Source organism: Chiroxiphia lanceolata, chromosome 18, assembly GCF_009829145.1.
Source record: "Chiroxiphia lanceolata isolate bChiLan1 chromosome 18, bChiLan1.pri, whole genome shotgun sequence".
NCBI classification, from domain to species: Eukaryota; Metazoa; Chordata; class Aves; order Passeriformes; family Pipridae; genus Chiroxiphia; species Chiroxiphia lanceolata.
The window spans coordinates 4854832-4872549 of NC_045654.1; positions in this window are offsets into that span (position 1 = coordinate 4854832).

Consider the following 17718-nt stretch of genomic DNA (forward strand, 5'->3'; position numbering starts at 1 on the left):
ACAATAGTTATTACTGGTCTGATTTACCCACAGCAGCTGCTTATACTTTTTATAACCAGCAGCACACTGGTTGTTTTTAAGTATCTGGAGTTTTAGAATTTTTAATAGTAGATTTGTGTGTATTTATATATTGTATCATCTTTTAGATAATTCTAGCTTTATATCAGTAAAGTTGGCAACAATTGAAAGCCTGATGCAACATCTGAAAAAGATGAAAATACAGATACTTACCTCCTTACCTGCCCTGTGGAGCCAAGGTGAAACTTGGCCATACCTGCCTTTTCCCATTGAAACACTCTGGATGGTTAATAGTTAGTATTATTGGCAATTGGTAGGTTTGTTTTCCTGTTTATAGAAGTACCTGTCTCTTTGTTATCTTTTATATTACCTTTTTGCTAATTCAAAAGCTGAGGAGTCCTTTCTCATTGTAGTTACTGCCTTGTGCAGATCCTATATCACAAAATTAGAGATAAACACACAACAAATGAGTCAGCAGGTGTCTGACACAGCTGAAGGTTTGCTGGTGCCCTGGTGCATGGGATCCAAAGGGGAGACAAAGGGATTGTGCAGAATGATGCAGTGTAGCAGTGTATTAGATTTTCAGTAGGAGAGCAGACACTCCTCCCATGTGTTCCAGCTGTCAGTGAATGACACAGAGTTTTTGTGGTGGTGTTTTGGTGTGAGTCAGTAGAGAATGTTCTGTGGAGCAAGAAAGAAAAAGTGCTCCAGTGCAATCCACTGGAGCTTCCACTTCTGGAGCTTTATCATATTCTGGGCCCTGGGATTGCTAAATGCTTTTTTGTAATCCCTGTTGCAGCAATGATGTGGAGGAGGCCAAAAGAGATGAACAGCACGTGTTGTTTATTCCAATATTCTTCAGTGGACTGTAGGATTCAGGTATTTTGGAACTGGTATTTGTCTTAGATGACCCCTAAGTCATGTTGTCTGTCTCTCACTCTCTAAAATAAATAAAATCCTAGGCTATGCCCAATTTATTGTTTGAAAACACCAAGGTGTATTCACCAAAAGTGCTTAGTTGAAGTTCACAACATTTTTTGAAGCAGGACTAATTCCAATGGAAAGTGATCTTCCCTGCTCCCCGATGGGGGTTTCTTTATGTTGCTTTAATTCAGGCATAAAAGGATGCTTGTTAATCTTGACATGGTGAGAGTTATTTATGTAAAGGTCCATCTGAGCATTGCTTTTGCCCAGGACTATACCTTTTGTGTCTCTCCCAGGCAATCTTTGTTGGGAGGTTAAGTCACTCCGAGGGTGTTGATATGTCTCTGCATACCCTTGAATTTTTAGCAACCTGAGAGCTGCTAAGTGTAAAGCAGCATTTTCTGTGGCACTGTACGAGCTTGAAAGCTAAGGGATAGTCAGACCTTAAATTAACAGTGTGGTCTTTGTAGGCACAGAGATACTTCAGTGCATGTCCTAATCTGCTCAAATGTGTGGAAGTGGATTTGTTCATCCCTCAGAGTACAAACACATCCACACCCTGTTGAACCCACTAGAATGAAATGTGCCAATGCTCTGGAACACTCAAACTTCTTGGGCTGCCTGTAGTGAGAGGCTGTGGTACAACATAAGCGATAGCACTGGGAATGTGGAGGTTTTAGGGAAGCAGAAACCTTCAGAAGAGTGATGAGACTGGATCTCCATGGATAGCACATATCAAAGGGCCACACACTTACTGTGGTAAGTAACCCTTTACTCTGTTAACTACCTTGGTCTCACTGTGGATTTGAAAACAGTTTTTTCCACTCTGCCTTTCCTTTGCATGGAGCTTCTGCTGGTGGTTTTCCATCCTTAATACTCGTCCTTGTGATCTGCAAGTTGGATGCACTGACTTCTAGAGCCGAATCTATTCCCAAAGAAGCACAAGGGTACTCCCTGACCTACTCCCTGGGCCTCTTCCAGCAGCTGCAGGAGGCTGCTGTATAATAATCTAGAAAAGAAATGATGAGAGTACACTTCAAGTTAAAGGAAATGAAAAGCCTGGCTGTATTTTAAGTTATATATGAGAATGACTTAATGGTAATGAAAGAAGGCTGAAAACTGATGTCACTGTACATTATAAAATACTTTCTGGGACCAGCTGGAAGTCTTTCAACAAACTAGTTTGAATTTAAGGACAGGGAGAAAACAGGAAAAATATTTCAGTGCTTTGGATCTTTGTTTTTTAATTATATCCACACCACATATTTGAATTAATTAAACTTAGCTGATCAAGAAAAATTAGCTAAACCACTGCAACAACACGAAAAACCTTGTTGGATACATCTTATATTCACTGAAGCACCTCCTTGAAATCAGTGGCAGATTTTGAAGAGTGTGAAGTTGATTATACACATAATTGACAGAGGATGTTTAGATCTTGTTCTGAACAAGCCTAAAGTACTTGAAGTTCCATAGATGCAGATGGTTTAGTGTCTGAGCCTTAATCATTTCTGAGATAAATGAAGATGTTCTAAACACTGAGGGCAGGCCAGGTAGGGTTTTAATTAGTGTCAGAAATAGAGCCATCTGTGAGAAATAAAGTAAGCCAGGCTTCCAACTACCCTCACCTGTTTATCTCCAGTGAGCAAGTACTTTCTGGATACCATTCCTTTCCCAGACTGCTCCCAGGTAACTGTTCTCCAGTTATTATCATGTATATAAGAAAATAATCTATAGCTATGATTATTCATGCTCCTCATCTGACTTTTATGCTTGTGTCTGTATAGCATGAACATGATAGATAACTTAAATATTTCCAAAAATATTGCAGGAGGCAGGAAACCTTAGAAGTTAAGGAAGTTTGTCTTCTGTGTGTGAAAAAGCAAGATTAAGCACTTGAGAATCACAAAACACCTTCAAAAAAGAGGTATTTCAGATAAGAATGTTTCAGAAGCAGGTAAGACAAAGAGGCTTAAGGAAAGTATGATAAATTTAAAAATCAGGTTTCCCATGGAAAACTGTTGAAAGCCATTTTTTAATCTAATTCTGTATTTTGTTGTATTGAGTCAAACAGGAATAACAAGGAGTGTCTCCTGTTTCAAGACTGTTGATTGCAAATCGATTTCAAGGCGTCACAGTATAAATTAATTCCATCAGGCAGTTGTGCAGAGTAATTTGTCAGCTCTAAAATTAAAGGAATATTTAATATTTATTTTTAGAATAGTTTAAATAGGTGCTTAAATATCTCCTAGAAAAATGAAAGCTGAATGCTGAAAGCAATACAGGTACCACACAGCACAGTTGTTAGAACACATTTTGAGTTGGAGAAAACAATCCAGTGCATTATGTCTCTGTGCCATGATAAGGGCAATCAAGTGAGGAAATATTTCATAGCAATCCTTCACTGGGATTAAGGTAAATTATAAATATACTGTAAGCCACAGTCTGTCCCAAAGCAGTTATAGCCTGGGAAATGAAGATGCATTGTTTATATCTATATATTGAAGTATATATATATATATATATATATATAGTAGATGTGCTTTTTGATGACATGTTTTGCTGCTTTTCCCAAATTACTCCCCATTTGGGTTATATGTTAACAGAATTTTTTTGTTATATCATGGCTATCTTTGAGCACTGAGAAGATCATATGGGATAGAAGCTGTATGGATCAGTTGAGAAAAGAGATATGGAATGGAAGGAACCAAAGACTGAGAGAAACAGGTGGAAATTCTAGGAACAAAATTGCAGGAAAAATACTCTGATTTTTCACTGTTCTTGTAGGGCAGATTCTCAATCCTGGGGATTGAGACTGTGAAAGTCACAAAGCAATACCTTCCTTTAAAATTTTAGGGTAAGTGGATATCAGTCCTTTTTGGCTATTGTCAGCAAGATGCTTTTTTATCACTAGAATTTGGTTTTCTGTGATTGTGAACTGCAGGCACTGAAGACTGAGTGTGTCTGTGAGTGAGCTGTGTAACTTTCCATGTATTACGGCTACAGGTACTTTTTTCATTTTGTCATTATTCACAAGGTTAAAAATGTCTATTATAACTCTTTGCTACATACCGTTTGTGATCTATTATTGCACAACTATAAATGTAGTAATATATTTATCATATATGTATCCTTCAAGTATACACATTTCTTTTTTCTGAATCCTCAGTGTTAGATGCTGTCTTATATTTTAGTCTAAATGATTTTAACTAATGATTATGAACCAGTTTGGTCTGTCCCAACTCAAACATTGTACCCAGATGAATTATTTTCATTCAGTTGGGTATTTGCAAAGCCCAGAGAGCATTAAGGCAAAGCACTGTGAATACTCCAGCAGGGAATACCTTTTTATGGAGGTAATCATTAGGAAATCACTTATGTACAGTTATGTACTTAAATTAGAATGAGTTGTTTTCACATAATTTGATAATGGGATCGATTCCATTTTAGGATTTAATCCATTAGTAGCTGAACTCTCCCATCTCTGAAGAATGATCTGGTTTAATGTGTCTGAGGGAAGAAACAGATCAAGTCCTTATGACTTCCCATGGTGTTGTGCCAGTTATGAATATTAACTATAACAATTACTTATTATAAGTTATAATAAATATAAATAGTATTAAAAACATAAGCCAATTATGTTTACAGTAATTTTATATAAAATCTGTGGCATTTGGAGAACTGCATCCTTGTTGGAACATCAGAGGGTTGACCTTTACTCAGGGTTTTCTCAAGCAAAGGCTACTGAAAGAGCAGGGATGGCAGCAAAGCATTGATTCCTTTCCCAGGCACGTAAGGCACACACTGGAAGGAAGCAGGAATTGTAGGGGGTTGGCAGGAGAAGCCTTTTTAACAGCCTTTCTGACTGTTGTTGTGCCTGAGCAGCACAAAAGAACATCTGACTTGCAGCAGGCAGGGACAGTGGATGTGTGTGGGAACAGGGACTGAGTGGTTTCCCCGCCGGCTGAAGTGGAGCATGTTCTCTCTGCAGTGAGCAACTTGGGCTTGTCCCATGTTTGCTTTGTTTTGAAGCACAGAAAAGAGTCAAATCCCAGGTGGTTATTTTTTACTGAAGTGCAGCCCCAGTGACACACCTACCTGAGAATTCGGGGTGTTGGGGCTTTAAAGCCTCAGCAGAGCCAGTGGATTTTCGGAGAGCTGTGGAGGTGTGTGCCCCAAGCTGGGCCAGCCCTGCACCCGGGCAGCAGCTGCTGTGGCTTCCTGTCTGCAGCCAGAGCTGTGCTGGAGCAGTCAGCTCTGTTCCTGTCACTGCATCCCACAGCCAGAGCCCTGCTGGAGCAGTCAGCTCTGTTCCTGTCACTGCATCCCACAGCCAGAGCAGGGAGCAGAAGGCCAAGGCCACCTTTGGCAGGAAATGGCCCAGGTCTCTCCCAGTGTTTGTTGCTGGCCATCCGTGGGATCAGGGTGTTTTTACTGGGATTCCACATGTCCTTACAGGGCAGGAACAACTCCTCTCTTCTCTTGTGCCACTTCAAGCTTTTTAAGGACTGCTATTTGCCTGTTCTGGAACAAGTCCTATTAAGCCTCCCTGGGCTGTAAAATGGCCTGGAAGCATTGGGAAGTTGGAACATTTGCTGTCATCAGTCCCATCAGAGCCCAGCATTGCTAACAGATGAGCTTTGGTACCACTGCTGAGTCATTCTCCTGGTTTCCACAGCTGACACTTCCTTGCTTTGAGGTTGGCCGTGAGTCTAGGCTAAAAGTGGACAGAATTAACTATTATTTTTAGATTAGTAAAGCCCAGCTTTAGCTGAGCTTATTAGCCTATCATTAGCTGTGTTTAAAACAACTGCTTTAAATTTTACTAAACACATTATGTGTGTATGTGTGTTGTTAATTCTACCATAAAGATTATACTGAATCCTGGGATTGAGAACTGATTAAGAGCCACTAATGGGTAAGGTATAATGAATTATTCATCCTGTTATCCTAGTGCAATCACAGTAATGTCTCGGTGCTAATTAGCAGGTGGATGGGCTGACACAAAGTCAGGAATACCCAGGAGATATTTTATCCGACATGTATTCTGATTCCTGTTGATAAATCTCTTTCCTGCTCTTACAATTTATTTCTTATTCAATAAAAACCAGTCTTATTTTGGGATCTTTCCTTCCTGTTATTTCAATGTCAATTTTTTTAAAATCATATAATTTTTTAGGGTTAAAGTAGGCTAAGAGCTGAAGCATTTGACAGCTTTTGGGACAGCTGTCTGCAAAGTTTTACCGTTACACCTCACTATATTACTTTGTTCATATTGGCTGAGCTGCATATTACCATTTCTTCTATTACATGTGAGCTTAATTGTCTTGCAGCAATCAGAGCAGAATTTGTCTTATTTTCAATGAACACAGAACACCTGTATGTGCAGTTGTAAAGCATGGCACTTACTGGGGTAATGAATTAGATATTCGTACATATTATTCTTTATTAATTAAGGCAACACAGTTTGAAACAGCTAATAGATTTTTTTTTTTACTTGGCCATTAGTCATTACTCTATTTTCTCCCCTTTTCTCTTTTAAGTCAAGTCTCAGCATTTGATTTTGTTTTACTTAAAGTTGGAATGTATCACTGTTCACCAGAGGGATTTACCAGGAGTCAAACATTATCAATTCACCTTGTATTTTGCCACTGTTTGTTAAAGAGTCCTACTTTTTGAAGTAAGGCTGCAGCCTGAAATGTCGCTTAATGCAGATGTTTCATTCTCTCAGCTCAGCTTGAAAAAAAAAAATCAACCCACAAACCAAAACAATCCCCAGCACCTATTTCCCCACTTGTTTTCTTCTCTAGCAGTTGTTTTTCTTCATTTTGTGCTGACCCTGCTAAGACTTCCTTTGCTCTCCCTGCAGCAATACCTTTTGGTAGCTCAGTGAAGATGTAACTGCTGCGTGGGTGGGACCTGTGGATTGTCTGAGAATGCCCAGCTGAGCCTGGTTTTGTGTGAGATGTGCACAGTGAGCTGCTCTGGGGATATCTTCTGGTTTAGGGGAGAGTATGAGGAGGACTGGACAGTAACTCTGGGGGCCTTATGCTGCCCTTGCTTTCTCTCTCTCTGGGGTTTGTGTTTCTGCTCAACAGCGTGAGAGATTTTTTCCTCCCTTTCCTCTCCTCCTCCTCCCCTTTTCCTGTTTCTCTCCCTCGGCCACCACATCCTTCCTAAAGCTGCTTATCTCTGAGATTTTTCTTCTCTCTCTCTCTCAGTTCTCTCTCTTCTGTGTGTAATTAAGCACCTGGAACATTTCCAGCCTGATGACTGCAGGGTTTTGCAATGAAAGCTCTTGGAGATGTACTGAGTGGGCTGCTCTGAAGGAGTCAGACTTTATGAGCCCTAATGCCTGCCTTTGTGGAGATTTGCAAAGTGCTTGGCATATTAAATGCATTGTTGCTCTCTGAGTAACAGCAACAATGTGCAGGAGGTCTCATGGTACAAAAATGTTTCCTTGTGACAAAGTCCTTCATATAGAAAACTGCTCTTTTCCTTAGTGCTCAACTGTTCACACAGGATCCTGCTTTCTGTGGGTCAGCCTGACACCAGCGTGGCATTTACAGCCATGCTTAAATCTGACAGCTTTCTAAACCTCACATTATTTGAAGTTTGGGTCTGATCAGCTGAGGTTCATCTTCCCTTCAGTGTAAAAACTGAATCACTTTTGGTTGAAGAAGTCACAGCTACAGCCTCCCATTGCTGAATTCAGTGTTACAATCACTACATCTGGTTCTGCATTAACTCCTTCTGAAATGAGTGGTGGAGGGCAAATATTGGGCTAATTAAACTAAATTAAGGCTTTGCTTAAGAGACACAATGTGAAGATGCCTTGCTGGATAGGAAAGTACTGTGTGATAGACTTGGAAGCCTCCTCCAGAACGTGGCCCCAGGCTTTCAGCCTGCAGGCTGTCCTCAGAGGGCACTGCTTTCTGTGCCTTTATCTTGCACTCAGTGCACAGGGATAAAACACTGGGTATCAATAACTCCAGCATTTCCTTGCCAAGAAGCTTTCTCCCAGGGGTTTTATAGCCATTTAACATAAAGCTGGTAGTAAGATTGTCTGCTGGCTGAGACTGTCCAGAATTAAACAGGACATTTTTCCACCTTGATGAGGTGCTGAAGGAGCTTTCAGTCAAAGGAAAACCCATTTTCATTTGTCAGCTGGCCAGGTTATTGTTATCATGTCTTCAAGTACAGAGAACAGAAGGAAGAGGGCAAAGGAATCTTCTCCAGCCCTGTAAGGCATGGCAGTGACACCTGGTTCTTGGCATTGCTGTGAGAGAGCCCTGGGTAATCAGTCAGAGAAGGGAAATATATTAGAAAATGTACCTTGTATTAGAGTATTGGTATTAGAGTATTCTGTATAGAGTGATTTCCCTTGGTGTCTCTCTGGAGATTTCTGGCAGTTTCTCCTGGATTGTCCAAAGTCCCTCCACTAACTCAGCGCTTGAGCCACACTCAAACTTCCTGTGACCATGCTGTGCTTCAGCATCTCTGACCTAAATAACATATTATTGATAATAGAATTAAGATTTTTTTTTAAACCAATAATAGTTTAAATTACTTCAGATTTTTCTTTTTCCATCTGTCCACCCATTCCTTTCCCTTGCATCTATTCTTCTCGTAAAACTCATATTTTTACCTCCATTATCTTTCATCCTGCTCTTCCCTGAGCCCTCTTTTGTCCTTTCTGACCTATCTTCCCACTTAAAATACGTTCTTCCTGGCCTCATGGAGCATTGCCATGGTGACCACATGACATCATTGCACTGGGAACAGTTGCCTAGGAAACCATATGATGTCATTGCACTGGAGACAGTTGCCATGGTTACTGAGTTGGCTGAGAGAACTGGGAAAAAGAGTTTGTCATCTGACCAGTGCCAGGAAATGTTCCCATTAATGGCAATAAAGGAGAGACCTTTATTTATATTTATGTTTTTATGTTCCAGGGAGGGCTGCCTGTGACTCAAAGACCCCATTGGTTTTTCTGGGATAATGTGCTGTGGCTGGGCTTTTGCCTCTGGGCTGTGGGATCTTGCTCACCTGTTTCTGCTGTTCGGTGTTACTGTGAACATCAAGCCACAGTGAAATGGAGAAAAGCTGTGTTGTCCTGTGGTTCTGTGTCAGATGGGATTGCAGCTTCTGTTGCTGTTTGATCTGTCCTGTTTGGTTCCTTTGGTTTCTGAGATAAATAGCCCAGCCCAGTATTTATCCCAGCAGATGTACAGTAACAGGGAATGTCATAGCTGAGCTTGCTTCATCTGCACCAGGCTTTGAGTGAGTCTGTAATTTGTTTTCCACTTCTTTCCTGCCTTTCCCAATTTCTGTTTCATCATTGCTGACACGTACCTGTCTTGTTTTAATAATTCCAGGAGTTCCCAGAAATGTCCTACATGAAAGGTGAAGCAGAGGTTAAATAAAATGTTGGAGGCAGCTGCTAAAGACAAGTAAGGTACACAAGAACAAGTTTAGTGAGTGTGTACAACAACGTGTAAACTGTGATTCATGTGAGGATGTGGGAATGTAAACAGTGGTTAGCACTGTGTGTGATGGGCAGATCCATAGCTCTGATAGATTTTCTGTGTTTATATAACATACATATAGTTGCTTTATGGATAAATAAATAAGCTTTTATGAAAATGGCTTTTCCAGACTTGTGCAATTTGAGTGAATTACATGTCTAAGGCATATTAGTCAAATTATATGTGTGACTGTCTCCACATATCAAATAAAGTCTCTGCTCTCAGTGCCCTGCAGATGCTCTGGAGTTCACGAGAAACCAGTTACAGACTTCCCACTGAAGTTCATGACATGAACCCTTCTCTGCTCCCCCTGGGTCCAGTCCTCCGCAAACTGAAAATCAAAATCCAGAATAAAACTCGTGCAGTTTCTATGGAGCTGCAAACAAGGATGCAGTCAGGGAAACTACACGGAGTGGTGGTGGCAGGCCAGGTAACTGAGGAGTTTTGGAGTGCCTGAAATCCAGGCTGAAATCCAGGGCTCCTGAAATGTTGGGAGAAGGCTGGAATGGGAGTGGCATCTCAGTTTTGGCAGAACTAGGAGAAAAATCTGTAAGAGAATGTAACTTCATTGGGTAGGGAACAGAATTTCCACTTAGGTATGGGGGGTAGCAAAGGGATAAGGGTTGGGGGTTTTGATGTTTGAAGTCATAAAATCCTTCTATTAGAATTTTATTTCGGTTTCTCCTCCTCATGCATGCTTTACAAAAACTATTTGATTGGCTATTTATTTATTCAGTGTACTGCACAAAGCAATCTCAGCCCCTGTACCAGAGTAACTGTAAAAGAACGTTGTCCTTCGTGTCTGAAGTAATTTCATTTCCTTCTGATCAGATGGCAAGGAACAAAACAGCTCTTGGAGGTGGAAAGCAGCAGCCAGTGAGCGTTGGGAGCTCCCAGCAGTCAGGTGAGACCTGTCAACTGGGCTGTGTTTCAGACCTGTGTGTGAGTTCTTAAATTCTAGTTTAATAACAGTGTTTAGTTAATCAACATGCAGTGGAGGGCTTTGCAAATCAGGCTGTTCCGGTCATGGTGACTTGCATCCCTGTAAAATATGTGTCAGTAGCCATGGCTTTTCCTGGGCTTTAATGGACTGGAACAGCCTTGGAGTTACTAGTCTGGGATACTGTTGAGTTCATGATTGAAGGGATATCTAATCCTACTTAATGGCCACTTGTGTTACTTTTCCTGTTAACTGAGCTTCAGAGTGACTCCTGAATGTGGGTTTGTTTGATTTCAGCACTATACCTGGAACTTAAGGTTATTGCATTTAAGTAAATTTTAAACATTCACGTTTGGATCACATTTATTGGTAAAAGATGAGAAAGAAAGCAAGAAGCTGGGCTGTGTTTAGCTGTCAGGGAGGTGTGGGAAAAGGTTGTTTGAGCTGATGGAGTTTTGGTAAATTTTACTTGAAATTCACATGTTCATGATTTGTATTTGAGGCAGCTTTCCCTGCCTCTGATCTCTCACCCACATCAGGTTTCTGTAGATACTTAAATAATAATTATATGCTATGGCAGGGCAATACTGGAGATCTCACACTGGTACAGGATTTTAGACTTGTTTTCCAGCAGTGTCAGCCCCTTGGGGTCTGTGCATGGAGTTGTGTGAGCAGTAGAGGAGGCAGCTCCTGTGCTGGGAGCTGGGGGAGCTCAGCTTTTGCTGACTGGTGCTTCCATCTGCTGGAGAACTGTGTTCACACAGTGTTCAGTCTTTACTGTACTGGGAGAGACAAAAAAATCCTGTTAATTAACCCCCAAAGATTTAGTGAGCATTAATTACTCTGACAGAAACAATTCCTCTGTGATATTAAGTAGCTAACAGAAAATGCTTTCACGTGCTCTGTAGCTTTGCATTTGAAAGATGTCACTCTCTGCCTACCTGGAATCAATACTCTTATGTTTTATTGTAAAATATAGTATCTCACACAGCAGTAATATAAATTAAAGTACAGATTCTACAAACACCTTCCTAGTGGGCTGTTTTGTGACTCGTGACTCACACCAGTGCTCTCAGGAAGAGCCTGCAGAGGCTGGAGAACTTGGTGGTCAAACAGGAAGGGGGCAGGTGTCTGCTGGCACAGGGTGTATTTTATTATTGGGACTGGAAAGTTCACTCAGTGTTCCTGACACGGCCACGGTCCATCAGGATCTGCACTCCTGGAGTGGATTTTTGAGTTTTGAAATTCACTTGTTTGCAGTAAACTTGAGAATTTTGGAACGAACTTGTGTGTAGAGACATGTAGCCGAGCCCAGCTAACAGAGTGCTTCCCAGCCCACCTTTCTCTCTTTAATGAGCAATTGTCTCACTCTTTCCTGCAAATCCAACAATTTCTTGAAATGGCACCATAAAATGGTTGCTCTATCCTTGTATTATTTTTTGTTCTTATTAAGTTTTGTAGGAAAACCGTAGAAATAAAAAAACCCACCCAAACCATAAAATTTACAGAGAATAAATAGGATTTGTTCTGTGCTACTGTTATTTATGACAGTGTTGTTAAAAGTAATAATATCAGAGCACCTTTGGACTTGATACAGTGGCATTACAAATAAATAAAACATGCTTATAACATATAAATTTTAAATTTAAATATGAAGTAAATTTTGAAGTATATATGAAAGTTGTAATCCTACATATAAGACTAGATGTACTAAAAGAATAATTTTAGAGGAATTCATATAAATTATGTGGATTTTTTTAAATAACATAATCCTCTATGAAGACAACATAATGAGCTATATTTATTTATTTAAATACATGCATTCAGTAAAGGACAAAAAGGACAGCAAGTCAGAACACCTTGCCCTGCCCACCTGCAATCTCTGCAGCCCTGTGGCCTTTGGGATCATTATTTCACTGTAATAAGTGTCTTCTGTTGTGCCTGACACGGCTTTCAAAACCAACCACCAGAACACATCAGCTCCAGCTCCTGGAAATTCCCTGGGCTTGGCAGGGCAGGTGCTTGGGTTTTGGACTTCACTGTGCAGGACCCACCCCAAGTGCCCTTTGGTTTAAGGCAGGGAGCTGGAACAATGTCCAAACACCAACAGGGATGGATTTTAGGGACTTAGTGTTTTTAAAATTATGAGAGTAGTAGGAAATACAGACTTCAGATTTGTTCTTCTACTGCCAAGGAAAAATACTTCAGGGTGTCTTTCACTGATGACACTTCGTGTTTTGTTGGTAAATTGAACCCCTGCGTGGGTGGTTATGTGCTTTTCTGAAAATAAACAGCTCAGGACTTCTAGGCAGCATATATTGTGCTCTGGGTGTTGAGAATGTGGGAAAGGAATCTGGGAATGGTGGGAACACTATGGCCTGTGTCCAAAATCTGTAGTTAGTGGAGACCAATAACTCATGTTTTCCTTAGCAGCCATCAGCAGCTATCTTTGGGTAGGATTAATTGAGCTGCATGTGCAGATTAAGAAGTCATGTAGAGCCTGGAGGGAGAACCTTGGGCAGTTATTGCTGTCCTTGTGTTGTTACTTCATTGGCAGGAGCAGCAAGATCTGAAGCTGTAATTTAATAAAGAGGATTTTCTTGAAGTTTAAAAACCCCAGGCTGTCATTGTTCTATAGGCAAATAAAGGCAGAAGAAGTGCTTTTCCCAGGATGCCCCTGCAGGAGCACATTCCAGTGCTGATGTGGGTACTTTCATCCCTGGAGTGGTTTGGCCCTCAGGATCTTTATGGCTCACGTACCTGAGCAGGCTGGATCTCACACCTGCAAGTTGTGCACCAGGGACTTTAATTGCTTTTTGCTACCTTTGAACTGAGGTGGAGCTACTTACTGCCCTTGTTAATGGACCTGCTCTTGCTGCTTCAAAATGTTTTCTCAGCAAGTTATTAATAATTTAGTATTTAGCCAATTCGCAATATTTAATTTTCATTAGGAATCTACTTAAAGTGGCCTTAATTGCCTCTTGTGTGATGTAACTTTGGACAGAGCCAAATCCCAGGGAAATGATGTTTTCTTACATCCTTCACTTATGATTGTAAACACAGAGGTGTTGGGCTGTTAAGTTGATAAATGTGATTCAAATCATAAATTGACATAAAATTTCAGAACCAGTTTCCCAGCAGGTGAAGAGAATGAATACAAAATGGTTGCACCACAGGTGTCTGTGATCAGATTCACAAGAACTGACAACAAATTTTTCATTGGATAAAGTAATAGGGTAAAAATGTTTTCCCCTGAAAAACATACTTGTACCACGTTAAGCACAGTAATGCTCCTTAAATTTGGAGATAATGTTGTTTATTTTAAAGGAAGAAAAGTGTCTGTGTGTGTACAGGAGGAGGGGTGAGTATTGATTTGAGCAGTTGAGTCATGGCAATCGATTTACTTCTGAGTTCCTGGAGAATGGCCCTGCAGCTGGTGGTTGGTGACTGCCTCACCCCTTGTGTCACTGAGAGGGCAAAGAGCTGTTCTGGTCTGAAGCAGAAAGTTGCTGTGCCTTGGACGCTTTGTTGAACTGGGAATAATGATTTATTTCCAATGGTTGAATGATGCAGTGATGGCAGCACTCACTGGTGAGACTGTGGCTGATGTCCCAGTTTACAAGCTTTATGGAAGTTGCCTCCTCCACACTTTTGTGATCGTAGAATATCTTGAGCTGGAAGGGACCCACAAGGATCGTCAAGTCCAGCTGCTGGCCCTGCACAGGACAACACGCCGAAAACCCCAGCATGTGCCTGAGAGTGTTTTCCAAACATTCCTTGAGCTCTGGCAGGTTGGTGGTGCTCTGTTGTACAGTGTTGGTTTTCAGTATCATTCCATTACATCTTGGGAAGTAGCAAACAGGGGCATTTCGTTTTAACATTCTTGATGTTCAGTGATGCTCAGCTTGGTGCAATAGAAGTCAGGGAGTCCTGATTGCACTGACTGAGCCTGATGTGATGAGAGGACAGGAAACAAAAGAGGGTTCTCTGCTTACACAAGCTTGCCTGATGTATGAGTTTTGCTGTCTTTTTTTCTTCCCTGTGCCACCTGTAGTGGTTCAATGCACACCTTATCTCTTAATACCAGTTCTGTTCAATCTGATTTGTAGACATGTCTCTCATACTAATTGTTCCATTGTATGCTTTGGTGCTACTTCCACCTTCTTTCTTCCTCTCTGTCAATTAGATCCTGTTTCCACGTGTTTAATAATCCTTTCATTGTGTCTGTTGGTTCAGATGGAACAATGGAGCACTCCTTTTCTAGGCTTGGAATTTTTTCTTTCTGAAGTTTCTGATTGCTTCAGATAAACAAACCAAACAGATGAAGGCTGATAACAATGGGAAGAGGCGAGTTTCTGGAACATAAATCAAAACCCTAAAGACAAAATGTGGAGGGGAAAGAAAGGATCTGTGCTATCTCCTCTGAGGAACATTTCAGGACTGTCAGTGAGCTGTGTTCAGCAGGACCCAGAGAACCTCTGCAGTTTTATAGCACAGAAAACAACCTCAGTTTTCTTGTATCTCTCCATGTTGTGCCAGTGGATGTCTTTAGAACTGCATTAGGGTTTCTCTGCTCATGTTGTAGATTTTGGAGCCCTGGAAATTCCATCTGCTTGCTTTCCATAGAAGCTCTAGAAGCAGCACTGGTAGGAAAAGCTTGACTCTCACCATGCATCAGCTCATTAACACCCTTCTGTTCCTGTCCTCCCCCTGACTCATGGGGAAACTCAGAAGCTCAGGAGTCTGTCTAAGCTGGCTGTTAAGTCAGGCTTAACTTCACCTTAGTTAATGGGATCTGGTTATTGTGTGTGTGAGGCTGGCAGGGGAAATGCAGAATGCAGAAGCTACTTCTAACTCTGCAGAGCTCTCTTTCCTAATATTTTTGGTCCTGTTGCCAATGGATGTCAGCCTCCCTTAACTCTGAGGACTGCATGGATTACTGTCAGTAAATGTTTTCAGGTGTTTATTGATCACGTGGTTGTATTCTTTACTACTTGCATCAGAGTGTAAGGATATAAACAAGTTAATTACCTGGCACTTTGTGTTAGAGGTTCAGTGTTCCACTCCCTTTTGCCTGTTGCTGTTTTTACAGTGGTAGGAAGATTGGAGCCAGCAGTGATTTACATGGTGTTAATTATGTTTCTTGTTTCTATGGACATGATAAGCAAAAAAAAAAAAAAAAAGGACCTTTTCAGCATCATTTCCCACCTTCAGTCCATGCTGAAGACCAGTGTTGGCGCAAGGTTTGTTTGCTGGCTTTTTCTTCTTTATAACCATAAGTTTAGTTTTCTGGGGAGTTGCACAGTTCTTCCATGCTTCTTTCTTTCCAAATGCATGCCTTGTTCCACAGAGTATTCAAATATCCTTTTGATAAAAACCCCTTCATTTTGTGTGGGTGAACAAACAGTGATTGTGTGGAAACCCAAACTTGGTGTGAACATCTTTGAGTGAGGTGAACTCTTCGTAGAATGAGGCTTTTCTGGAATCTATAACACAGTCAGAAGGCATTGGATTGTGTATGATAAAGTGGAATTCTCTGCCTTTCACTTTCATTCAGGCTGAAAGCCTAGAAATACATGGAGTCACTGCCCAATTAGTGAAGTGATTTGTTTATCAGTATTTTCCAAACAGTACAAACAACGAGCATTTCTGGTCAGTGTCTGTTCAAGAGGTAAAATCCACATCCTTTTGTGACCAGCAGCCTTCATCTCCCATCAGTAAAACCTTTTCAGAGTTGTGCACAGAGCTTTGATATTTGTAGTAAACCAGAATGTTAAAGGCACCTCAGAGTGGCACTGTCATGATCTGTGCTGACTTCAATCACAGGAGTCACCTGTGCCTGTGCATATTCATCAGAAATCTGTTTTTTCATCATTATAGTTTGTGTAGTTTAGGATTTCCTTTCTGTGGATGTGAGACACCCTCTTGTGATCTTGAGAAGGTTTCCCAAAGCATGCTGAAGTTCTTAAAAAGACTGCAGCCTGTTTCCTGTAACAAGTTGTTCCGTAGAAAAATATAAAATAAGCTTTTTCTTTTTTCTCCAGGATTTCTTCAGGGTAAGCCACAGTGCAGCCTTACTGGACAAATTTAATTTCTGGAATATCATCCTGCTTTTTTTCATTGTAGAATATTTAAGTAGATAACCAGGAAGTTAATGAAATTTACTGATGTAAAATAAGTGAGGATGGTCTTTGTATGAATAAAGCCTGAACCTTACAGATACTGAAACTGGGAGACTGCAGTTGGAGCAGTTCTGTAAAGACTGGGGAAGGCTCTTGCTCTTCTACCAGTGTGGTCCTCACTCTGTCAAAGGGTAGATCCAGTCTCCTGAATCCATAATGTTTCAGAAACCTTATCAGCCAGGATCTCTGGCCTGGTCCTGTACACAGCTCATGTGCAAACCTTATTAAAAAGCACATAATGTGTTTGTTGCCAAGGAAACATAAGCCATTAAGCCCTAGGAGCATAATTCATAAAAACCAAATTTTAGCTATTAACATCTACTTTCTCCATTAGTGCCATGAACCCAACATGAAATAGCCTTGCAGTCTCCAGCTAATGGGGATGACACAACTGGGAAATGAGAATGGGAAACAAGGGATTGCAGTTCACTGAGCTCTAAGTGTGCCACAGTAATGGGAATGCAGGACTGGCTTTGTTTTCTTCTCTTGTGTTGATCATCCACTGAGCACCTGTTTATCCTACTGGTGTTACTGTGAATCACAGTAAAGGCAAGCCTTTGCCAAGCAGAGAAAGATCAGACCTACATTTTCCAAGAGGTCTATTTGGAATATGAAAATAAAAATTAGGAGTGGGAAAAGGAAATGATGAAGTATTTTCCACTGGCTTCAGTTTTAATATCTTAGTAATTTTAAATTTCACTTCCCTGGGTTTTCTATTATGAATATTCCATTACAATTAGCTAACTCACAAGGAGTTTAACACAAAATATGGTTATAGGTGGCATTTTGTATTTTTTTGTTTAGGTCAATCTCAATTTGCTCTTAAAATCTAGAAGCTGTTTTCTTCTTCATCATCCTTCTCTTATTTAGGAATTACACTGGATTCGTTACTTTTTGTCATACTAATATTGCAAAGCACCTGGAAACTTCTTGTGAAGAATCCACTGCAGCTACACAGACACTCTTTGCCAAAATTTCACTGTGCTTGTATTCTCAGGACTACTTCTAGCAGAAAAAAAAAAAAAAAAAAAAGAGGAGGGAAGTGAATGGGGCTCAATTTTTGGCAGGTCTAAACTGTTAGTTGACACTCCTGTGCTGTCCAGGGCCACAGACAGTCAGGTCAGGC